Source organism: Heteronotia binoei, chromosome 2 (assembly GCF_032191835.1).
Source record: "Heteronotia binoei isolate CCM8104 ecotype False Entrance Well chromosome 2, APGP_CSIRO_Hbin_v1, whole genome shotgun sequence".
Lineage (NCBI taxonomy): Eukaryota > Metazoa > Chordata > Lepidosauria > Squamata > Gekkonidae > Heteronotia > Heteronotia binoei.
In genome coordinates this window covers 28,722,101-28,748,221 of record NC_083224.1, presented here as the reverse complement: position 1 = coordinate 28,748,221, position 26,121 = coordinate 28,722,101, and the positions used below count along the sequence as shown (strand labels likewise).

The following is a 26,121-nucleotide window of genomic DNA, read 5'->3' as shown; positions in this document are numbered from 1 at the left end:
ACAAATAGAGTTGCAGTAATTGAACTAATTTCAGGTTGCAGTGAAAAGAGGAAGCGCTTAGACACAAGTGTAAATACTATGGAGCAAGGAAAATAATTTGAAGCAGAATATAATTTCAAGCTTCTGTTTCTGGAAGAAGTCATAAAATCAGAAGGACCTGAATACAAGGAATGCAAATTGATCTCAGAGATCTTTTAAATCATATGGGTGATATTAAGTGATATTAAAATCCATTGGACAGGAGTTCAAGATTTTTATTTTGGATGGATAGTGGCATATTTGTTAGACCTGTAATAAATACTTAATTGAATGCAACTTCTCACTGAGCTTTGCTGCAGTCTTCCTTACATATAAGACAACGTAAAGGGGACAGAGTGAAAAAAAAGCCTCCCCCCCCCCTCAGATAACGCAGAGCTGTGTATCTTTGGAATGTTATTTTTGCAGCACTCTGCTAATCCTTTCCCCCCTTCCCCACTGCTGCCTCCCCAGACCGGATAGTTGCTACTTCACATGGGTCCCACAATCCTGTGAATAAACTTCCCTTGGTAAGAGATCACTGGTAGTGGTGGTAATCATGGGATCCAACCCATAATTGTGATGATTTTGTAGCATTCCTTGATTATGTAGACTCGTATATCATGAAGTATCAGCACTATCTCTCAGGTGAGTGTTTTTTAATTCAGTATAATGTCTGCAATGGGAACAATGTGTTCCCATATATAGATGCTTATGAAGCCAGGGTAGCATCTGTCATTTCTTGGTGTTGGGATTATGCGATAAATGCAGTCCATGAAGTAAACCATAACACTAATCTGTGGCTTTACATTATCAGTCTTCCACAAAGGTCCATACTTTTTGTTTCAGTCAGTTTACTACCAGAAGAGTTTTAGATCACCTGAACTTGTAAGTGGAATATTATTGTTATTTTTAATAGTACTCGTGGGTGAGTAAAGTTCTATTGCTCTCCCAATTAAATTAGGTGGACAAGAACTAGGGAATACATGTCCTTTTGTTTTACCTAGACTTTCAGCAATAGCAATTAACAGGCAACTTTTATTACCTTTCATTGCTATCCAGACCAAATGGTCTTCCAATTTATTACACTACTTTGTCATTTGATCCTAACTTTGTATCAGTTTACACTCCTAACCCACCAATTACATGTATCTCAACCCACTGTGCCCTATCCCCTCATCTGAAGAAGTGTGCATGCACACAAAAGCTTACATTCTGAATAAAACTTTGTTGGTCTTAAAAGTGCAACTGGTCTTCTACTTTGTTCTACTGCTTCAGACCAACACGGCTGCCCACTTGGATCTATCTCCCAATTACCAGTCTGTGACAACTGTATTTTGCTTTTCGGCAGTCTCTACCAAACAGTCTCAGTAGTTCTTTTTTGTGTGGGTATGATACAAAATTAAGACAGACAAGATGGCTTTGCACTCTGCAGGTAAAGTCTGGATGTGTCTAATACACAGAATAAACTGAACATTTGTCTATCCACTTTTTATAGAATATGCATTTGGCTTGTTAACTGCACTGACTGCTACTAGTGATGGCTTCCTGCGGGCCTGTAAATGCTTTGGAGCAAGGCCTCCAAACTGACCGTATACCTCCCACTGAACTGCATCCCCAGAAGCTAAACTGGTCTGCTTAGAAGACTGAAACCATCATCATTGTGCATCTGTTTTGTATCATTACTTGTGTATTTGCAGAAAATTCTTTGAGAATGTTCAGCAGCTTCTGAAGCCACACAGTGAAGCTTTGGGTGTTACCGGAAATGCTGTCAAGCAAATGTCCAGGAGCCTAGCACTTCCTTGGGTTTGGATTTCTGTGGTAAAATCCAGAGAGTGCTTGCATAGAAGTGTGCACATTGTATCAGATATCTCCCCCCCCCCCCCGAACAGTTTGTCTCAAAGCCATTACAGTGGAAGCATCAAAAGCAAGATGAGGCAGTTGTTGCACATCTGCTTCTTGGTGCATCTGGCAACAGCAGAAACTAGGCAACCCCCCCCCCCCCAGTCCCTTTTTAATATTCTTTGTGACAAACTGGATCTTGACTATATAGCTCAGTTTTCTGTTCGGCATCCTTCTGCAAACCTAATGGTGTAGCCTTTAGTTATTAAAATATTTATACCCCTCCTTTATTTGTGGTTCAAGGCAGTTTATAACTGTAAATTATGATCCAGAGTAAAATAAGATCCCACTCCAGAATGCCTACAGCTCAAATCCGATTAAAAGTCCTAGCAAAGAAAACCAATATAAAGTGTTTTCTAAAAGTGGTGCATAAGAATAGAAAGCTCGTCAAATCTTCATCTTGTCTTCTTTCTGCTTTGGTGCTACCCTATGGTGGCCTTTGTCATACACCAAAAACATCTTCTTCATGGTCTCTGTGCTTCACACCCATGGGATAGTGCGCCTGCGCCGATCCCCGAATTGGTACCTGAAAAGTCCGGGATTTTTCCGCGCTCGGCGCCAATGCCATGCGCAGGCGTCCCAGTACGCATGCTCGCCGGCGCGGGGATCCCGCCAGTTCCTTTCTGACCGCTGCGCTGAGAGGTTTACCTTTCGTGTTCCCCGGTTGGTGAGAATCTTTGACTTTGCCTTTCTCTTGTTATACTTAGCCCGTTTATTATTTTCTTAGTGTAGATAGATAGATAAGTTAGTTAGTAAAAAAAAAAAAAAAAGAGTTTTTCCGTGTGTGTTTGTCGGATTGCCCTTCGGGGTTCTCCTTCCCTTGTTTTCCCCCCAGTTTTTTCCCCTCAGAGGACTCTGAGTGGGTTTTTTGGCGACTACCGTCTATGGACAGTCGCTGGGGGTTTTTCAAGCGCTGCCGTGCTTGCGGGAAAAAGATCGCCCCCCCAGACGGCCATTCCTTGTGTTTACTGTGTTTGAGAGAAGCGCATCGCGTGGAGGCCTGCCCGCACTGCCTTCGCTTCTCCAAACAAACGAGAAAAAACCGAGCGGCCCGATTGTCGGCAGCGTTGACCGAATCGGTGCTTCACCCGCAGGGATCGATGGCGACCTCATCGGCACCGAAGATGGCGGACACCCCGGCACAGGAGCGTGCATCGGCCGATGCGGCTCCGACTCTGATTCTGACCAAGTTGCCGGAAGAGCGCGGCTCCACAAAGCGTTTCCGTGAGGGTTCGGTGGACACGCCCGCTAAAAAGCGCCGAGACGACTTGGGGACCCGAGCTCCCAAGAAGGCAAAATTGAAGGAAAAGCGGAAGCGACCCCGCACTCCTTCGCCTTCGGTCGACGCTTCGGCCCCAGTGACCTCAGCACCACCGAGGAAGATCCTGGCTTCCCCGTGCCACAGCCCACTGACTCAGCCACGTCAGTCAACCTCGGAGCATGGGCGTGAGATCGATTTGACTCAGCGATCTTCCTCTTCTGGATCGCGTCGACTCAGCGCGAGCGGGTCGGCATCGGAGGTAGAGGTTTCGACACCGATAGTCCAGCCTATACCGATGAGGTCCCGAGAGAGACGAGAGGTGGAACCCCTCCCGGCACCACCGTGGGAATAGCGTAGGTGGCAACCTCCGTACTCTTATTACCCGCCGTACCAGTGGTACCCAGAAGAATTCCCGGAGTGGGAACGGGAGTCGGAGTTTTCTTGCATGTCTCAGGTCTCTCACCAATCCCGAAAGGCACCGGTATCGATCCCCCCGGAAAGACGTATGGTCCCGCTCGAATCTCATCGAAGACCATCGCCGCCGATCCGGTCTCCCCCGAGGGAATCGACGCCAATGTTATCAGAGCACTCTGCCCACCAGGAATCCTCGTCATCGGCCTCAGACAGCGAAACCCAGGACGTGGAGCCCTCACCGGTCTCCCAGATGGCTGAGGATCTTCCGAAAAAGAGGGCTACAAAATAGAGTTTGTTCAGACCCCGAATCAGTCCGTGGTAGTTACCACTCCCCCTTCCCCACCTCTCCTGGCGGAGGTGAGCAACCTCCTATAGAAACAAGCCATAGAGGAAGTTCCGTTGGAAGCCAGGACGGGAGGTTTTTACTCTCGCTACTTCCTGGTCCTCAAAAGGGACGGGGGCTTGAGGCCTATCATGGATCTTCGGAATCTGAACAAATGTATTCTGTACCAGAAGTTCAGAATGGCTACACTGCAAACAATCCTGCCCCTCATCAATCAAGGGGACTGGATGGCGACTCTGGACCTCAAGGATGCCTACTTCCACGTCAGCATCCATCCGGCGTTCAGGCGTTTCTTAAGGTTTGCAGTGGGTGCTCGGCACTTCCAGTTCAGAGCCCTTCCGTTCGGCCTGTCTACTGCTCCTCTGGTGTTTACGAAACTGATGAGCGTTGTGGCTGCCCATCTTCGTCTTCAGGGAGTTGTCTTCCCGTACATCGACGACTGGCTTCTTGTGGCGAAGTCGAGGGAGAGTTTATCGACGCACATTGTTATTACTCTGCGTCTTCTCGATACCCTGGGGTTGCAGGTCAATCTGGAAAAATCCCATCTTACTCCATCAAGGACAGTGCAGTTCATAGGGGCTCTGCTGGATACAGATCAACACCAGGCATTTTTGCCTTCGCAGAGGGCAAAAGACATTATCAGTCTGGTGCAGCTTCTCCAAAGGTGGCAGTGGGGCACAGCCCAACAGCTTCAGCGGATGCTGGGGTTGATGGAGGCGACGACAAGCGTGCTACGTTTTGCAAGACTGCGAATGAGAGGTCTTCAACTATGGTTCCTGCGCCATTTTCGTCCTCTCAGAGACTCACCTTGAAAGAGGTTCACCATCCCGCCTGCAGCTCTTCAATCACTGCAATGGTAGGAGTCTGAGAGCAACATCTGTCAGGGAGCTCCCTTCCATCTTTCGACCCCTACTGTGACTATCACTACTGATGCTTCCCTGTGGGGGTGGGGGGCCCACCTGGAAGATCTCTGTGTGGGAGGTCAGTGGCCACTGAGACTGGTTCGGTGTCATATAAATTATTTAGAACTGCTGGCGGTTCACTTTGCCCTTCGCTCCTTCCACCCGCTGGTGGCGGGAAAGACGGTGGTGTTGCTTACGGACAATACCACTGCCCTGTGCTATATCAACAGGCAGGGGGGGACAGTGTCTCGTCGGCTCTGTGCATTGGCGATGGATCTCTGGATGGAGTGTCTCCAGTTCGGCATTTTTGTAAAGGCGACACATCTGCCGGGGGTCCTCAACATACAGGCAGACTCTCTCAGCAGGGGTGGGGCCTCTCCATACGAATGGGAGCTGCAGTGGCGTTTCCTAGAGCCTGTGTTCCAGCTTTGGGGGTACCCACAGCTGGATGCCTTCGCCACAGCCGAGAACAAGAAGTGCCCTCTGTTTTGTACCAGAGGGGGAGCGGATCCAGCCTCTCTGGGAGACGGGCTCCTACTTCATGGGGGGGTCGGTTCCTTTACATGTTCCCGCCTCTGCCACTGCTGACGAGGGTGGTCAACAAGCTAGCACAGGAAAGGCCACGCTGCATTCTGGTGACTCCTTGGTGGCCCCGCCAGAACTGGTTCTCGATCCTGCTCCAGCTGTCGAGGGGGGTCTTCTACCAGTTCCCGGCGGAGCCGGACCTGCTGTCGGCTCAGGGCGGGCACGTATTCCATCACAATGTACTGCATCTGAAGCTGACAGCGTGGTTTATCGACCAGTAGGTTTTTCTAACAGGGTCCAGCAAGTCCTCTTGAGCAGTAGGAAGCCGTCCACCCGTGCTTCTTATGGAAGGAAGTGGAGGAAGTTTAGTAAGTTTTTGGCTGACTCTCCTGTGCCGCCTGGCAGTGTGGGGCTCTCAGCAATTTTTGAATTTTTATTGGCCTTAGTGGATGAGGGTCTGGTTTTCTCCTCCATCAAGGTCTATCTGGCAGCTATTTCTGCTTTTCATGATTCGGTGGAGGGGTACTCTGTTTTTGCTCACCCTCAGTCTAAAAGGTTCCTGAAAGGGTTGTTCAGGCTACATCCACCCTCGAGGTCCCCCCCACAATTGTGGGACTTGACTCTAGTTTTGGACAAGTTGACTCGTCCATTTGAACCTATGGCATCGTGCTCCCTGCAACTTCTGTCATGGAAGACTGCATTTCTAGTTGCCATCACATCAGCACGTCGTGTGGGGGAGCTCACAGCGATGCGTTGTGACTATCCTTACCTTGCTTTTCGAGAAGCTGGGGTTTCCCTAGCTCCGGACATTACTTTTCTTCCCAAGGTGGTCTCTCAGTTCCACCTTAATTTAGAAGTTTGGTTACCTACGTTTTACCCTAGCCCTTCCTCGGACGAGGAACGTAGATTGCATGCACTGGACGTTAAGCGTGCTCTACTGTTTTATTTAAATCATTCACGGGGTTTTCGTAAAGACAAGCAGCTTTTTGTTTCATATGCTGCTCCCAAGTTAGGGTCCAAGATTTCGTCTGAGGCTCTCAAAATGGCTTACGGAGACAATTAAACTTTGTTATTTGTTGGCGAAGAAGCCTTTACCTGGACCTGTTTGTGGGCACTCCACAAGGGCGATGGCCACGTCGGTGGCATTCCTGAGAGGTGTGTCCCTTTCCGATGTCTGCAAGGCTGCTACCTGGTCTTCTCCGCATGTCTTCATGAAGCATTATGCACTGGACGTGCATGCTCAGCAGAGGACTCGGTTGGGAACTGCGGTGCTGCAAGCTGTTTCTTCAGGTTGACCGTCTTCCTTCCTCCAGGTATGCTTTGCTTGCTAATCTCCCATGGGTGTGAAGCACAGAGACCACGAAGAAGATAGACAGGTTGCTTACCTGTAACTGTAGATCTTCAAGTGGTCATCTGTGCATTCACACTACCCGCCCTCCTTCCCCACTGCTGACAGTCTCCCTCCAGTAGGGGCTTCCAGCGGTCAGGAAGGAACTGGCGGGATCCCCGCGCAGGCGCCGGTGAGCATGCGTACTGGGATGCCTGCGCATGCCCATTGGCGCCGAGCGCGGAAAAATCCCGGGCTTTTCAGGTACCGATTTGGGGATCGGCGCAGGCGCACTATCCCATGGGTGTGAATGCACAGATGACCACTCGAAGATCTACAGTTACAGGTAAGCAACCTGTCTATCTCACACTTGGAGATCCTGGAGATCCCTTCCAGCTCTGTAATCTTGACACTTCAGACATCATCCTTCTCAGTTAACTTGTATGGTATGACTTTTGGATGGTAGGAGGGTCATGCCAGAGACAGAAGAGACTGACAGAGAAGGATGTATAATTCCACAGCATCCTTGCAGTCCCAAAACCATAAGTGCAATCAAGAATGTTATGTCTGTACTGGGATGATGCGAAGAACAAATGAATTAATGGGTAAAGCATTGTGCATTGAAAATACTGTAGAAATGATAACCTAAGTTAAAGCGACTACACTTACTTTGTTTGCATTTTTATGAATATTTGTGTATAATACTAGGCTGTACATTTATTTCAAATATTATGGAAGCAGAACTCTTTATCTCAGATATTTGTATTAATACAAATGCAAAAGGATTTGAATACAGAGAAAGGGGGGAAAGTTTAGTGAACCTTTGTCCTTTTCACTTGTGGTGTGGCAGGGAATGGTAGTTCATTGGGTCTTTTCATATTAAGGATGGAATCTTTTTGACTAAACACCACTTTAAAAAAATCCCGGTGATGTGTATTTTCAGTGAGACAATTAAGATTGTTCTCTTCACTTTTAGAGCAGCCTTATTTTGCCATATCAACTTGGCAGACAGAATTCTTCACAAATTTATTCTCTTGGTTGTTGTAGCTATACATCCAAGGCAGGGATGATTGAAATCTCTAAAGAAATTAAAGAGATGTCTAAGTCATAACACCTTGCACTTGAAGAGAGCATCAACACTGCTAAAAGTGATATGTGTGACTAAGGCAGTGTTTGAACAGGTTCTTTTCCTCCGTGGAATATTCAAGGCCAAGTCAGATAGAATGGAAGCATCACATGCCCCAGCCCTGGTGATGGTCCTAGTGAGAATTCTCTCTCTCTCTTTGGAAAGTCAGTTCTGCATTAGAGATGCTGACTTTGAAATGGTCCTCTGGTGCCTTTCTGAAGTGCATGTTTGAATGTCCTATGAGAATCTGAATCTACCATTATTATGAATGTACCCAGTGCTTCTAGTTGCGCAGTACAGCCCTACACAAGGAGGAGAGAAGAATCACAGTGTGGATGTCGTGGTCTAGATACCATAAGATTTATAAAAATAGAAGTGTTGAGATATCTTTTCTCCCTCTCTCTCTCATATATATATATATCAGTGGGAAATCATACCTGAGACAGACCTAGCTGTGGTATGTGTCGCTGTTATTAAGCGCAATGGAAGGATAGGTGTAGAGAACTGCTAGAGCAGATGGCATGATGAGAAGCATCCAATTCATAGAAGAAGAGATTGGATTTATGCCCAACAGCTGTCCAAGCCTTTCCACAGCCTACCCAATGACAGCACAAAGGGACCTTTTCATGGCCTTTTGTGCTAGTACCTTGTCCCAGAGCAGGTAGAATGGTGGAAAACATGTTCATAAAGCCATTGTTTTGAAAGTAGAAGCTCCTTTGGATACATGACTAGTCAACAACTAGTGTTTCTAAATGACCTCTTGGGTAAAGGGAATGGCAGAGGGAAAGCCAGTGCTCCATTGCTAGTTCTTTCACAAAGTAGTTACCATAAAAGCTGCTTAATGAAACCTCTTGTGCTTTAAAAGTTTATAGCTGGGGTGCTGCTAGGATTTCAAACAGACATAAGAACATAAGAGAAGCCATGTTGGATCAAGCTAATGGCCCATCCAGTCCAACACGCTGCGTCACACGGTGGCAAAAAAACCCAAGTGTCATCAAGACAGTGAGGCTGCCCTTTCACTGTGCCCTCCCCAAAGCACCAAGAATACAGAGCATCACTGCCCCAGGCAGAGAGTTCCAACAATAAGCTTTGGCTAATAGCCATTGGTGGACCTCTGCTCCATATGTTTATCCAATCCCCTCTTGAAGCTGTCTATGCTTGTAACCGCCACCACCTCCTGTGGCAATCACCCTTTCCTTTTATCCGTTCTAACCCGACTGCTCAGCAATTTCATTGAATGCCCACGAGTTCTTGTATTGTGATCTAGAGAAAAAAAGTTTCATCCCCATTGCTATCTCTGCAAGGACAAGTGAGTGTCTTAAATTGGCACCTGCACAAAAAAAAATCCCTATTTTAGTATTAAGGGCCTCTCATCAGGTGTTCTTGGTAATGCGCTTTGTAATGCCTGAGGTAGCTGCCCTTGAATGAACGGGTGAGGAGCAGCATGGCTTTTTAAGCAGGATGCATCTTCAGTGATCTAAGATCTGCTGGAATCACCATGTTAAAGGCTCGTCTGCTTTTGCTCTTTCTAGGCATGCAAGACTAAAAGGATATTATTACAGGCAAATGATTATATGTTTACAACCACAATATACAGTCTATTTAAGATTATATATACATATAAATTTCATCCAAAATACTGGGAGCTGCCCTCTGCTAAGTGGAATTTCCCCACTTCCTGCTGCAGCTCTCCTCCTTCACCACCAGCCACTGTCTCTTGGGATTGAGGGGACTCCAGGATAGCATTTAGTGCCATATGGATGTCTTCAGGCACTGAAAATTAAGTAATGATTGCTTCCAGCCTTCCCCTGGTAGATGGTGAGCATTGGATCTGGCCTTGTGATATTGGATATTTTGAGAATCTTCTTGACAATGAAGATAGCTACGGAGAGTAGTCGTGTGGGTCTGTAGCAGAGACCGACAAGATTTTTGTGGTGTGAGTTTTCAAGAGTTAAAGTTCCATTCATCTGAAGGGACCCTCAAAAGTTAATACTACCAACATCTTGTTGCTCTCTGAGGTGTGTTGTGCTGAGGCCATTTTCTTACCTTGGGCAAGGATCTTTTCTAATGGATTTGTGTGGTCAAAGGAAGCTCAACAAGGGAAGGTACTGCAGTAACATGAATTTAATTGCAGAACATAAAGCAGAAGCCAGTAAACATAAAAAGGGGATCTTATTGCTGGGGGTTTCTTACAGCAGCAGCAGTTTCCAACAAAGCCCCAATGAAGCCTCTTTGATATCGTTTCCTCCTTCCTCTTTTAGTGCTGGTTTAGGTGCAGCCTCCTAGCATGGACATCACCTAGCAAGCATGCTAGGTCAGGTTCTAGTTCTTGCACCTGACATCCCTTTAATAGGACGCTCACTGGCCCCACACACCAGGCAAAATGGTCTGGCAAGCAGGTGTCGAACATGCAATTCGGGGGCTGGATCAGGCCCCCGGGCAACTTGCTGTCATCTGCTTCCTTCTCCCTATATCTTGCTTCCTTCTGCTTAGCAGCTTGTTTTGCAAGGCTTACTCAATTGCACAGGAGCTACAGAGCGAAACCTCTATTTTCTACATTGGCTGAGGCTCCCCCCTTTGGGAGGAAGGAGGGAGGAATTGCTTGCTTTGCCAGGCTCTCTCAATTACACAGTACAGATACCGTGCCAAACCTCTCTTCTATTGGCTGAGGATCCTCCCCCCCTCCCCAGTCCCCTGCGGAAGGAAGGAAAGAACCAGAGCTTCCTTTGCCCAGTTCCCTGGATCCCATGGGAGAAATACAAAGAAAGTATCTTTAAGACCAGTGAGTGCTAACGTTTTAAGCATGTTTTAAGTTTTTTAATATATATTTGGATTTGTCTGTTTTTTATAAAATTTATATCTCTGCTACCTAATCTAATATCTCTGCTACCTAATCTTAAATAGGTACACACATGGCCCAGCCCAGCATGGCATGGCCCAACCCGACATGGCCCGGCCCAACCCGACATGGCCCAGCTCAACAAGGTCTTATTTATTTCAGAACCGGCCTTCATAACAAATGAGTCCGACACCCCTGTTTAAAATGTGTGTTCTTTGTGTTGGGTGCACAACATGTTACAGAACATTCGTTTGTTCTATAGCTGCACAGAAAAATGAAAGTTCAATATAGAAATAACTGGGGAAAGGGAAATGACATTCCTTGACTTTTTTATTTTGCCAGAAGACTTAAAAACACAGGTCTTGGCTGGTGTGTCCCTGCGATCATGAGCAGGTGTGGCATATCTGCTGTGGAGTGAGCATTCCCTTCTTGGCATTTGCTCCTCAACATCAGATATATAGTCTCTGGACAAAATGCTTAGGACCTCTTGGCCTGTCCTGTCACTTTATGTGGGGGGCGGGGCTGAGTGGTAGAGTGTCTGCTTGGCTTCAGAAGGTCCCAGGTTCAATCCCCAGCATCTCTCATTAATTGGACCAGGTAGTAGATGATGTGCAAAACTTCTGCCTAAGACCTGGAGAGCTGCTGCTGGTCTGAGTAGTCAATACTGACCTCGATGGATTCAGAATAAGGCAGCTTCATGCCTTATTCCCACCTCTCAGGGCCTTGTGTAGGGATCTTCTTCGTGGTCTCTGTGCTTCACACTCATGGGATAGTGCGCCTGCGCCGATCCCCGAATCGGTATCTGCAAAAGCCCGGGATTTTTTCGCGCTCGGCGCCACCAGGCATGCGCAGGCGACCCACTGCGCATGCCCACCGGCGCCCGCGCGGCAATCCCGCCAGTTCCTTTCTGACCGCTGCGCTAGAGAGGTTCCCTTTCTGATTCTCCGGTCGGTGAGAGCGATTTTTTCTCTCGTTCCAGCCCGTTTGGTCTTGTAAATAGTTAGTTAGCTAGTTATTAGTGTTAGTTAGCGATAGTTAGTAAAAAAAAAAAAAAAGAAGAAGAAGCGTTTTCTTCGTTGTCCGGCAGATCGCCCTTTGGGGTGGTCCGTTTCCGTTTTTACCCCCCTTTCTCTCAGGCGTTTCTGAGCAGAAGGAAAAATTTTTCCCGCGCGACCGCTTATGGAAAGTCGCTGGGGGTTTTTTAAGCGCTGCCGGGCTTGTGGGAGGAAGATTGCCCCTCCCGACGGACATTCCCTGTGCCTACTGTGTTTGGGGGAGGCGCACAGAGTTGAGTCGTGCCCGCACTGCCTTCGGTTCTCGAAACAGACCAGGAAGAACCGTGCGGCTCGATTATCGGCAGCGCTCACCGAATCGGCGCTTCGACCTCATCGACCGATGGAGGTTTCGGCACCGAAGTCGACCGACACCCCGGCACAGGAGCTTGCATCGGCCGATGCTGCTCCGATTCTGACTTTGGAATTGCCGGAAGAGCGTGGCTCCACGAAGCGTCCCCACGAGGGTTCGGTGGATGCGCCCGCTACAAAACGCCGAGAGGACTCGGGGACCCGAGCTCCGAAAAAGGCGAAATCGAAGGAGAAGCGCAAGCGACCCCGCACTCCTTCTCCGTCGGAAGGCGCATCGACGTCGGCAAAACCGCCGAAATCGATTCGGGTCTCTCCGCGCAGGAGCCCAACAGCCCAACAACGCCTGTCGGCGTCGGAGCAGGAGCCGGAAATTGACCTCACCCAACGGTCTTCATCCTCAGGCTCACGGCGTCGGTCGAGCAGCGGATCGACGTCGGGGGTAGACGCTTCGGCACCGGTCGTAGACCCGCCCTTCAAGCCCCGACCCAGACGGGACCTATCCTACACCCCGCAACGCTTCCCAATACCACCATGGGAGCAACGGCGGTGGCAGCCTCCCTACTCCAGATACGAATCCTGTCGGTGGTACCCGGAGGACTACCAAGACTGGGAACAAGCTTCGGAGTTTTCTGCGATGTCGAGGGTCTCGCATCACTCCCGGAAGGCGTCGGCGTCGGTCCCCCCGGATCGACAGCTAGTCCCGGTCGAAGCTCCTCCAAGACTATCGTCGGTACAACTTCAACCGCGAGAGTCGACACCGAGGCTCTCCGAGCATTCCACCCAGCGTGACTCCTCGTCATCGGAGTCGGACAGTGAGATCCCTGATCTGGAACCCTCACCTGGTTCCAACACGGCGGAGGATCTTCCGATCTCGCCGTCGGAAGACCTAAAATCCTATGGCGACCTCGTGAGGCGCATCGCTTCCACCCTCAGACTGCCTGTGACCCAACCGGAACCCGTAGTGGATGACAACGTGTTCGATATAATGCAGAGGAACACGTCCACTGCGGTGGCCCTTCCAGTCACCAAGGTGATTCTTCAGGCCATCAAAGAATCTTGGAAGAAGCCTTCCTCGACACCCGTCTCCTCCAAACGCCTGGACCATATGTACAGGGTTCAGGAGGCAGGTGCTGAATTTCTGTTCACCCACCCACGTCCGAATTCTGTGGTGGTCTCCTCCTCCTCGAAGGCAAGGAAGGTGCACTCCTCCCCACCGGACAAGGAGGGTAGGAAAATCGACGGGATGGGCCGCAAGGTCTATTCAGCGGGGGCACTCGGCATCAAGGTATCTAACTATGCAGCCTGCATGGCTAGGTACCAGTATGCCGTGTGGGAACAGCTTTCCCCCTTCCTCTCTTCACTAAGTGAGGACAAGAAGACGGCGGCAATGAAATTGCAAAAGGAAGGTCTCGCTGTAGCCAGACAGCAACTGGCTGCAGCGAAACATATGGTGGAAGCCTCAGCCAAAGCCATTACATCGGCAGTTTGCATCAGGCGACACTCCTGGCTCAGGTCGACGGCACTGCACCAAGACACCAAGACCTTTATCGAGGACTTACCCTTCGAGGGTGACGAGCTCTTCAGCACTACGACCGACACGGCGCTGCAAGAGTTTGACAAGAGTGTCAAGACATCCAGAAACTTGGGGGTCCAACCTTCCTCCAAGTCTCCGAAGTCAAAACAATGGTCCAAACCTTGGACCAAGAAGCCCTATCAGAAGTTCTCCCCTGAGCAGTGGCGTCCTCGCTCGCAGCAACCTGAACGGCCACCCTACTCCGGCAACGGCAGAAACCGTTATGGGGGCCAGCCTTCTAATAAATCTAAGGGGGCTCGGCCACAGAAGCAGGGGGTTTGACTTCCCGCAAGCACGCATCATCGCCCCCACTGTCGACCATTCCATTCGCCTACGCCCTTTCCTGCCTGCCTGGGAGTTGATCTCCACAGATAGGTGGGCTCTGTCCATTATTCAAGAGGGCTACAAGATAGAGTTTATCCAGACCCCAAACCAGTCCGTGGTAGTTACCACTCCCCCTTCCCCACCTCTGCTGGCGGAGGTGAGCAACCTCCTACAGAAACAAGCCATAGAGGTTGTTCCACCGGAGACCAGGGTGGGAGGTTTCTACTCCCGCTACTTTCTGGTTCCCAAAAGGGACGGGGGTCTACGGCCTATCATGGACTTGCGGGGTCTGAACAAATTCATTCTATACCAGAAGTTCAGAATGGCTACACTGCAAACGATCCTGCCCCTCATCAATCAGGGGGATTGGATGGCGACCCTGGACCTCAGGGATGCTTACTTTCATGTCAGCATCCATCCCGCGTTCAGGCGTTTCCTACGATTTGCAGTGGGTGCTCGTCACTTCCAATTCAGGGCCCTGCCGTTTGGACTGTCTACTGCTCCTCGGGTGTTCACGAAGCTGATGAGTGTGGTGGCTGCTCATCTTCGCCTTCAGGGAGTCGTTGTTTTTCCGTACATCGACGACTGGCTTCTTGTAGCGAAGTCGAGGGAGAGTTTAACTTCTCACATCGCCATTACTCTGCGTCTTCTCGGCTCCCTGGGGTTGCAGGTCAACGTGGAGAAGTCTCATCTCACCCCGTCAAAGACAGTTCAATTCATAGGGGCTCTGTTGGACACGGATCAGCACAGAGCGTTTCTTCCCGCTCAGAGAGCAAGGGACATCATGACTCTGGTACAGCTTCTCCAAAGGCGACAGTGGGGCACAGCACAACAGATCCAGCGGATGCTGGGACTGATGGCTGCGACGACGAGCGTGCTGCGCTTTGCAAGACTGCACATGAGGGGCCTACAGCTATGGTTCTTGCGCCATTTTCGCCCCCTCAGAGACTCACCTCGGAAGAGGTTCACCATCCCATCCGAGGCTCTTCAATCCCTGCAATGGTGGGGGTCGGAGAGCAACATCTGCCAAGGGGCTCCCTTTCATCTACCAACCCCTTCCGTGACCATCGCCACCGATGCTTCCATGTGGGGGTGGGGAGCTCATCTGGAGGACTTATGTGTGGGGGGCAAGTGGCCACTGAAACTCGGCCAGTACCACATAAATTACCTGGAACTGCTGGCGGTCCACTTTGCCCTTCGATCCTTCCGCCCTCTGTTAGCGGGGAAGACCGTGGCATTACTGACGGACAACACCACTGCCATGTGTTATATAAACAGGCAGGGAGGGACAGTGTCTCGCAGGCTATGCTCACTGGCATTAGATCTCTGGAGGGAGTGCCTCCAGTGGGACATTTTTGTGAAGGCTACGCATCTGCCTGGGGTCCTCAACGTACAGGCGGACTCTCTCAGCAGGGGTGCAGCGTCCCCACACGAATGGGAACTGCAGTGGAAGTTCCTGGAACCAGTATTCCAACTTTGGGGCTATCCGCAGCTAGATGTTTTCGCCACAGCGTGGAACAAGAAGTGCCCCTTGTTCTGTGCCAGGGGGGGTGCGGACCCGACTTCCCTGGGAGACGGACTCCTTTTTCAGTGGGAGGGTTGGTTCCTGTACATGTTCCCACCCTTACCTCTGCTGACGAGAGTGGTCCACAAGTTAGTGCAGGAGAGACCACGATGCATTCTGGTGACCCCGTGGTGGCCCCGTCAGAGCTGGTTCCCGATTCTGCTCCAGCAGTCGAAGGGGATCTTTTACCAGTTCCCGGCGGAACCGGACCTGTTGTCGGCCCAGGGCGGACACGTGCTCCATCACAACGTGCCGCACCTGAAGCTGACAGCGTGGTTCATCGACCACTAGACTTTTCCACCAGGGTTCAGCATGTGCTCCAGAGTAGCAGGAAACCTTCCACCCGTGCCTCTTATGAGAGGAAGTGGAAGAAGTTCAGTGACTTCGTGGCTGACTCTCTTGTGCCACCCAACTCGGTTGGACTCCCGGCAATTTTTGAGTTTCTTTTGTCTTTGATCGATGAGGGGTTAGTTTTTTCCTCCATCAAGGTTTATTTGGCAGCTATTTCTGCCTTCCATGTTTCGGTCGAGGGTTACTCTGTTTTTGCACACCCGCATTCCAAGAGATTTTTAAAGGGCCTGTTCCGGCTTCATCCCCCCTCTAGATCCCCTCCACAGTTGTGGGACCTGACTTTGGTTTTGGACAAGTTAACTCGCCGTCCCTTTGAACCCATGGCAACATGTTCCCTGCAGCTTTTGTCCTGGAAGACTGCATTTTTAGTTGCCATCACGTCAGCACGTCGTGCGGGGGAGCTCACAGCGATGCGGTGTGACTACCCATACCTTGCCTTTAGGGAGGCCGGAGTTTCTTTGGCCCCGGACATTACTTTTCTCCCGAAAGTGGTTTCCCAGTTTCACCTTAACTTAGAAGTTTGGTTACCCACTTTTTACCCTAGTCCTTCCTCGGACGAGGAACGGAGGCTACATGCACTGGATGTTAAGCGTGCCCTCCTATTTTATTTAAACCGTTCAAGGGGTTTTCGTAAGGATAACCAGCTTTTTGTCTCCTACTCTGCCCCCAAGTTAGGGTCCAAGATTTCGTCTCAAAGACTTTCCAAGTGGCTTACTGAGACGATCAAACTTTGTTATCTGTTGGCTAAAAAGCCGTTACCTGGACCTGTGCGTGGACACTCCACTAGGGCGATGGCCACGTCGGTGGCATTCCTGAAAGGTGTGTCCCTTTCTGATGTCTGCAAGGCGGCTACCTGGTCTTCTCCGCATGCCTTCATGAAGCACTACGTGCTGGACGTGCATGCTCAGCAGAGGACTCGGTTGGGAGCTGCGGTGCTACAGGCTGTGTCTTCAGGCTGACCGTCTTCCCGCCTCCAGGTATGCTTTGCTTGCTAATCTCCCATGAGTGTGAAGCACAGAGACCACGAAGAAGATAGACAGGTTGCTTACCTGTAACTGTAGATCTTCGAGTGGTCATCTGTGCATTCACACTACCCGCCCTCCTTCCCCGCTGCTGACGGTCTCTCTCTCTCCGGAAAGGGGCTTTCAGCGGTCAGGGAGGAACTGGCGGGATTGCCGCGCGGGCGCCGGTGGGCATGCGCAGTGGGTCGCCTGCGCATGCCTGGTGGCGCCGAGCGCGAAAAAATCCCGGGCTTTTGCAGATACCGATTCGGGGATCGGCGCAGGCGCACTATCCCATGAGTGTGAATGCACAGATGACCACTCGAAGATCTACAGTTACAGGTAAGCAACCTGTCTTTCTTTTTAACTTTTTTTTTAAAGATTGTTTATTTTAAACTTGTAGAATTGCTCTAAGGAAGAAGGAATAGCTTTGAAGTTAGTTAGAGCAGTTCCTCAGTTCCTGACACTTAGAGCGGTTCCTCAGTGGAACAGGCTTCCTCGGGAGGTGGTGGGCTCTCCTTCCTTGGAGGTTTTTAAACAGAGGCTGGATGGCCATCTGACAGCGATGCTGATCCTGTGAATTTAGGGGAAGGTGTTTGTGAGTGTCCTGCATTGTGCAGGGAGTTGGGCTAGATGACCCTGGAGGTCCCTTCCAACTCTATGATTCTAAGAAGCAGTTTTCTCCAGGCTGGTTTGGCTTGGGATCCTGGAGGGTTTATTCTTGGTTTTTTGCTATCTTCTGGGCACGGAGAAGTAACTGGGTGTGGGGAGGGAGGTGTCTGTGAATTTCCTGTATTGTGCAGGGGGTTGGACTGGATGACCCTGCGGGTCCCTTTCCAACTCTACGATTCTGATTCTTGGCTTGTTACAAGGGCTGCCCAACCAGTGCGGTTCATAACCCCTTCTGCAGCTAGGCACTGAGATTCCTCTGCTCTTGATACAGAAGATAAGATTGTAGGGCTGTCCAAGGGGCTTCATCTGCTGTTAAAAAGTATATTTCATAAAATATACCCCACCTTTCCTCTTGGCTCAAATTATGCCTGTGCGCACCCATTTAAAAAAAGAGGTAGTAGGAATATGCAGGAATGCAGCGGTGACTCTTTCTTTTGTAAAGAGATTTAGATGTTATTGTAACAGTAACCTGTTTACCTCAGAAAGAAGTAAGTGATCTGGCAACGTTCTTTAGAAATGAGGAGCCAGGAGCTTGTTCTTTCTAAAATTATTAAAGTCAGCAGGCAAAAATAATTTTATTGCTTTGTGCTTCCATAAAGCCATGTTTTGTAAGTCCTTGAACTAAAGCTGTTACTAAATTGCACTTGAAGGTAAGGTATCAGCCAAACTGTTGACGTAGCTCACCCTTTAGGACTCTGGGCTTTCCATTGTCATGGAAAACGTACACTTTGTAAACATTACAAACACAAAATGAGATATGTTCATTGCTGTGTAATAAGACACTTTGTTTACGGAGCATGCCATGAGACTACGGCAACACAAGCAGAAATAGGGATTTGAGCACTTCAGTTGTAAAGACAATTGCCTAGCAGTTATGGCTGCGGGAATTTTTCAGTACTCTGAAATGCATTACCGCTTAATCTTTCCCTCGGTAGCTTTGAACTCTGGTAAAAGCTTTTAATAAAAGAAGATTGTCTAGAAATTGGAATACACTATAGGTTAAAAAAAAATGTCCTGCTGTATCCCTGTGCTTGGGTGGTTTGAAAATATTTTGAGCAATGGCAAATAAGTCATGATGTACCAGAATATAAATATGCTGTGAGAAATGACGCTACCGGACATTAAAACCTAACTGGGCTACACGGCACCTAGGAGAGCTAGCTCTCTGTAGCTGTGGCGTTGGTTGGTTTTCTTGAACATTACCTTCTTGAGTTGAACTTTTTCATATATTAAAGGCTGCCATCCTCACATCAATGCCTGGGTATTGTCTATTGCAGTCTGTACAGGGTCAGCCTAGCTCTGCCTTTTAAGAACTTGCTTTGCTCTTTCTAGTGAGATCTGCAGTGAATTGTTCTGCATTTGTGGTTTATGTATGCTTTGGACCACAACTCAGTTAAACTATAGCTCTTCGACATAAGCTGGTTTAATCTTCTGGCAAAATCCTCCGAACTTTCGCTGTCAAGTCATAGCCAATTTATGGTGATCCCATTAGGTTTTCAAGGTGGTTTGCCATTGTCTGCCTCTGCTTAGCAGCCCTAAGCTTCCTTGGTGGTCTTCTATCCAACTGCTAACCAGAGCTAACCCTCCTTAGCTTCCAAGATCTGATGAGATCACACTAGGCTAGGCTGTCCAGGTTTGGGCTCCTTGGATAATTACTCAAAGGTTAAAAGTACCGTACATCGCAAAGTGCTGTTACAAATCAAGAGTTTATGGACTGCTGTTTTTTTGAAGGTGTTTGTTCATACTGTGTAATGGGCAAGTTGCCTATCTGACACACATTTGATTTTTGGTGTGACCTATCTCTAGGTTGTTCAACTCACAATTTCCTTCTCTGGAATGGCTGCATCATCTCATGATATTGAATTTCCTTGTTATCTCATTTTATTGCATTGATCCACTTTAATGATGGATACGTAGTTCAGTTGTATTGTATTAGTATTTAGGAAGAAAATACTCCGAATAACTGGAAATTGAGGGGGGAGGGCATTTGTTTTAAAACATACTTTTTAAACCTATACACATAAGGTAAAGAAGTAAGGGGATGAAAAGCATATTTATGCAAATATATCTTGTATGGCTATTGTGCAAGATTTTTATTTTCAGTCAAAACTTTTCAAGCTTTTTTTGTTTACAGCATAAACATGATTATGTAAAATAAAATAATATAGGCTCATGGTATGCAGGTATTGGTAGACGGACTGTAATATATTGAGGTATATGGGGTTGTCATAGAGGGACCTTGTAAAATGTCGATCACTTCTTTTGATATAAGTCTGACAACTGGTAATCTCTTCCATGTCTGTTTTTGGAGCAGAAACTTTTTCTAGGTTTTTGCCTGCAATCATGAAGACTAAAAACTTCTGTTTTTTAAAGAAAAGCAAGGGCCGTCACATTCCAATCTTTAGGTGCTGGGATTGTGTGAGAATAGGAGACACCTGTTGTGTTCATAAGAGAAGCCATGCTGAATCAGGCCAGTGGCCCATCCAGTCCAACACTCTTGAAACTGTCCCGGCTTATAGCCGCCACCACTTTTTTGCAGCAATGAATTCCATGTGTTAGCTATTATTTGGGTGAAGAAGTACTTCGTTTTATCTGTTCTAAGCTTACTGCTCATTGATGTCATTGAGTGCCCACAAGTTCTTGTATGATGTGAGAGAAAAATACTACTTTCTCTTCCCCATGCATAATTTTGTAAACCTTTATCACATCACCTCTCAATCATTGTTTCTCCAAACTAAAGAGCCCCAACCATTCCTCTCTCATAGGGAAGGTGTTCCATCCATTTAATCATTTTAGTTGCCCTTTTCTGCACTTTTCCCAATGCCGTAATTTGTTTTTTTAAGGTGTGGTGACGAGAACTGTACACAGTATTCCAAATGAGGCTGTACCATAGGTTTATACAGGGCCATTATGATACTGGCTGATTTGTTTTCAATCCCCTTTCTAATAAGCTCCAGCATAGCATTTGTCTTTTTTATTGCAGTTACACATTGAGTTGACCTCTTCAGTGAGTTGTCTACCATGACTTCAAGATATCTCTCCTGTTCAGTTACCACCATCTGTGTATATTTATGTTTAGGATTTTTGGCTCCAGTGTGCATTACTTTGCACTTGCCCACACTGAACCTCATTTGCCGCATTGACACCCACTCGCCCTTTATGCTTTCCTGTCTGAGAAATGAAAGTATTGAGATCCCTCTACCTATTTTACTTATTCCATATCATTTGTGTGTAGTTTTTGCTCTCTCTTATTGTTAGCATTGCCAAATCTCTGCAGCCAAAGGTACCTTCTGGTAGATCATGCTTAAAGTTTGCCAGCTTGTCTAAATCTGCCAAGGTAGTTGTCTTGAATCAAGAACCATTCCTCTCACTAAATGCTCTGAATTTTTGAGGAATCTACAGAGAAGCAAACACTAAATAGTCTCAAGTTATTCATTATTCTGTGTTGAACTACAATGAAATAAAACAATGTTTATACCCGTAGGTATACCATTTAGGGAAGCAGTTTACTCCTAAATATCCCCTTTGCACTCATATCAGAGCTGGAATCCCCAGCCATCTAAAAACAATAAATGGATAATAAGTAAGACACCAAAAGGTCAGCAAGAAAAGGCTAGCCCCGTATCGATTCACTAATTTTCTACATTACCCTTCCTTCCAGTTCTTATCTGATGAGAAAACTCAGCTCAGCATATACTGTCTTTGCTCCAGATTAGGTGGTAGCAATGCTGTGGAGTCTGGTAAGCAAAAATTTCACTTCATGGGCTACTGGCATTAAAATTGTGAGTGAGCGGTTTGGCTATGACATAAATTTGCTCCTTCTGGGGCCATCCTTCCTGAGCTAAGACAAAAATGTGTGAGCCGGAGGCTAAACTGTGAGCTAGCTCACACTAACCTAGGTTAGAGGGAACACTGGGTAATAGTAGCAAAGGTGGAGGCCTGTCTTGCCATGGTCACAGTGCTGTGGAGGAAATGAGATAGTCCCCATTGTTGAGATCTGTCAGGGAAGGGAGTGTTATTTCCACTGAACATGTAGCTACTTGCATTAATATTAATTTCTTTGAACTTTATTTTTTTAATGTTCTCTCCCCCCCCCCCCCCGGTTAATAGTTTAGAGTTGTGGGTGATGGAGGATGCCATCAAATTGCAGCTGACTTAGAGCGACCTCATAGTGTTTACAAAACTAGAGACGTTCTGAGGTGGTTTGCCATTGTCTGCCTGCGCACAGCCATTCTGGACTTCTTCGAGGGTCTTTCATCCAGGGTCTGTCCAGGGGCAACCCTGCTTAGCTTCCAGGATCTGACAAGATCCAGCTAGTCTGGTTCATTGGGGTCACCCATCCAGGTGGGTAGGCAAGCAGCGTAAAGGTAAAGGTAGTCCCCTGTGCATGCACCAGTCAGTTCCGATTCTAGAGTGACATCGCATCATGACGTTTTCACAGCAGACTTTTAGTGGAGTGGTTTGCCATTGCCTTCCCCAGTCGTCTACACTTTCCCCCCAGCAAGCTGGGTACTCATTTTACCGACCTCGGAAGGATGGAAGGCTGAGTCAACCTTGAGCCGGCTTTATTTTTAAAATCTTCTGTACTTTTCCTGTAGTGTATCCTGCCTGAATATTTCTGTCTAGATTTGTAATAGTTTTAAAATGGCAGGCTTTACTATCACTATTATTAAACATTTTGGTGGTTAGTTCTAATCTGTATGTGGAATTCCATTTCTGTGCTCTGTAATGATCCCCATTAAGAGCCATGCAGGCCACCTCCTTCCTTCACTCTCGGAGTGCTGATTGTCATCACTGTGTGACTGGCCTTTCCCTGTCCATAGTTGGAGTCTGTGCAGTTGTGCCATGGTATCGCAGCAGATGGAGGCTGTGGATGATTAAGCAACTAGAGTTTTGTCCTGGCTGTATACTTGAGAGATTCAGATTGTATATAGAGTTTATGATGCTGTGTAACCAAACCTGGGCTGAAGTATTTAGAATTTCACCACATTTTTTTAAAAATAATAATTTGACCATGCAAGCTCTTTGGTCTTTTGATATGTTTTTGCCTCATCAAGAGTTGGAAGTTGACAATTTAGATTTCTTTTATCCAAATCAGGAGTCGGCCTGTGCCAGATGCCATTCATAGACTTGAATGTCTGTGAAATTTATTCCTGGTGCTTCTTATTCTTTCAGCAGTATATTTGCTTGGTAGGCTGAAGCAGGTTTCATCTTCCAATATTGTACAGATAGAAATAGATTTTTCTCCTGGGAGCTCTCTTGTTCTCAAGGAGGCCCATCTCCTCCACTACATACTATTACAGTTGGCAGCAACTTGTTAGACCAAGGATGTCAAACATGCAGCCCTGGAGGCTGAATCAGGCCCCCGGAGGGCTCCTGTCAGGCCCCCGAGCAACTGGCTGTTATCTGCTTCCTTCTTCCTCTCTCTTGCTTCCCTCTGCATAACAGCTTGCTTTGCCAGGCTTGCTCAATTGCACAGGAGCTACAGAGCAAAACCTCTATTTTCTCCATTGGCTGAGGCTCCTCCCTTCAGGAGGAAGGGGGAGGGAGGCTGAACTTGCTTTGCCAGACTCTCTCAGTCGCACAGCAGAGCTACTGATCCAAGTCTGTTTTCCTTCTGTTGGCTGAGGCGCCCTTTCTTCTAGTCCCCTGGGGAGGGAGGGAGAGAGCCAGAGCTTCCTTTGTCCAGTTCTCCGGATCCCATGAGACCAACAAGTGCTAATGTTTTAAGCATGTTTTAAGGTATTTGGTTTTTTTTAAAAAAAAAATCTTTAATTGTGTTTGTCTATGTCCTTTATAAAGTTTATATCTCCGCTACCTAATGTTAAATAGTTACACACATGGCCTGGCCTGACACGGCCCGACAAGGTCTCATTTATGTCAGATCCAGCCCTCATAACAAATGAGTTCGACACCCCTGTGTTAGACGCTGCGTTCAGTTTACTCTGCTGCAGTCTGTCTTGCTATGGCCTGGCTAGCCTGATCCTATCAGATCTTGGAAGCTAAATAGAGTTGACCCTGGTTAGTACTTGTATGGGAGACAGCCAGAGAAGGCCAGGGTTGCTACAAGGAGGCAAGCAATGGCAAACCACCTCTCTTGTTGCTTGCCCTGAAAATTCTGTGCTGTAAGTCAGCTGTAACTTGACAGCACTTTCCTCTACCACCATAGTCTGCCCTGCATTGGCTTCTGAAGTGAAAGGCTTAGTATACAGACTGACCATAACTTTATCTGTTTAAAAATTGTTTAAAGAATGCTTACTGCAATAGTTCTGGTTACATTTACTATAGGACACCTGCAAAAAAAAAAGTTATGCTGTCTTGAGAGTCTTATGAAAGGATGTAGAGCAAGCACTTCACTGATGCCCTCTGTTTAGATGAACAAGAGAGAGTTTGGTTTGTTGTTGTGCTATTTAGAAAACAAAACAAAAGGTCTTGCAGTATGTTTTCATGCTTCCTTTCTAAGTGAACTTCACTAGCTGCAGGGATACTGGGCTCTAGGTTCCCACCCTTTTTAGATGGTAGCCCACAAGTCCAAATCTACTTGGTATGTTGACCTGCTTTAAAAAACAAACATGTGCAATCAGTAAAAATTGTAAAAGCCTGAAACCCAGTTTTATAGGCTTTGTGACCCACAGATTGGGAAATTCCCACTCTGCATGGTCTTGGTTTTCATGTGTTTGCATGTGCAGACTTTTGCATGCAGTTTAACTTCCACAGATTCAGAGTAAGGGCCTGAAAGCTTACAAATGACAGTGAAGTGCAGAAGTGCATTTGCAAGAGAGTATTAAATTTTTAAAGAAAAGGTTCTCCAAAGCCAAATACAGATGAAATAGGGACGGTTCGAGTGTGTCTAGGTGTTCTCTTTGTAATTGTTAAAAAAAACATTGCCCTTTTTTCATTGTTGGGAGGTAATGTAGTTGTCAAAAAAACATTTCTCTCTTTGTCATATTTGCTCACGCCCCCTTTAGTACGTGCTTGTGAAGAAGACATTGTCATCCATTCACAGATATATGGGTGGTGAAAGCATTTTGATGATAATTTAAATAGTTTTTCAAGAGTATAAAAATAATGGGTTTTTTAGACTGACTAAGCTGTAATGGCCACACACACACAAAAAAAAGACTGAAAAGAGGCTTCTGTTCTGATTTCTTTTCTTTTAAAAATAAAAAGTTCATTGGTAACTTGAAGGCTTTACCCCTCTTTAAGTTCTACTGGCCTTGTTTTATTTTGCTGTTATAGTCATAACATTATAGCCTATGGGGACCGTTATAGTCAATTGTCCGCATAGGGAATCTATCTGGGATATGAGCTCTTTTTTTGAGACAGAGGCACCAAATTTTCAGCATAGCTTCTGGTGGCTCTACTCAAAAGACACATACATACACAAGTTTCAAAATGTTTGGACCAATTCTATGCCCCCTCCCAAGAAGGTTGCCCCCATCCTCTGTTACTTCCAATGGAGGGGAAAAACAGCAAAAAAAGAAGAAGAAGCAGGAACTGATGTCAAACCAGAGAATCTCTGTAGTAGAGACTGAAGGGGGGTGGCATTTTTACAGAACTAGTGCCACTGTGTCAATGCCAGTTCAACAAATCCAAGCAAGGTTTGTTAGTTTATTTGTTTGTTTTGCAAACCTAGCACAGCCAGTGCATATAAAAGTGCCTGGCAAAACTAGTGCATGTATAGAGTGCCCAGAAGAACCTCTGCCACTGTGGTAATACTGTCTCAATAAATCCAAGATGGGGGGTTGCAGGCCTAGCACAGCCAGTGCATGTACCGAGTGCGCAGCAGAACCAATGCAATTGTGGCAGTCTCAGCTCGACAGATCCAAGCAAATGGGGCTCCAAGCCCAGCAGAGCCAATGCATGTTACAGAGTGCCAAGTAGTATCAGTGCACAGTACTAGTCCCCCAGCAAAACTCAGTGCCTTCCCTTTAATGCTTTCTTTTTTTCCTCTATTGAAATGAATGGAGGATGGGAGGGACGGTGGCTCAGTGGTAGAGCATCTGCTTGGTAAGCAGAAGGTCCCAGGTTCGATCCCCAGTATCTCCACTAAAAAGGGTCCAGGCAAATAGGCGTGAAAAACCTCAGCTTGAGACCCTGGAGAGCCGCTGCCAGTCTGAGTAGACAATACTGACTTTGATGGACCAAGGGTCTGATTCAGTATAAGGCAGCTTCATGTGGGCGCACCTTATTTGGTCACTCTGTACGTGCTCTGGTTCTGCTGGACACTCTGTACATTTATTGGCTATGCTGTGCTTGCACCCACACCTACACTGCTTGGATCTGTTGAATTGGCATTGCCATTAGTGGCACTGGTTCAACCGGGCACTGTGTGCATGCAGTGGTTCTGTGGGGAGCTCTGTACATGCACTGGCTCTGCTGGGTTTGGAAAAATCCCCCCACCTCCTGTTTCTACTGCAGAGACTCTCTGGTTTGACATCTGTCCTCCCCCACACTTTTCTTTCTTGCTTGCTTTCCCCCTCCCCAGCACTGGAAACAGTAGAGGATGGGGGCATCTTCTTTGGGGGCCCATAGAATTGGACCGTCTGGTCCATTCTCTTTAAAATAGGGGGGAGAGTCTTTTGAGGAGAGGCACCAGAAAAACTATGCTGGCATTT

General features: G+C 47.5%; 1 protein-coding gene across 3 annotated transcripts in view; it reads left to right on the top strand.

Annotated features, from left to right (window-relative positions):
- The window catches only part of GNAS (GNAS complex locus), a 314,347-nt gene that overhangs the window by 173,618 nt on the left and 114,608 nt on the right, over positions 1–26,121 (top strand). The window lies entirely within an intron of this gene.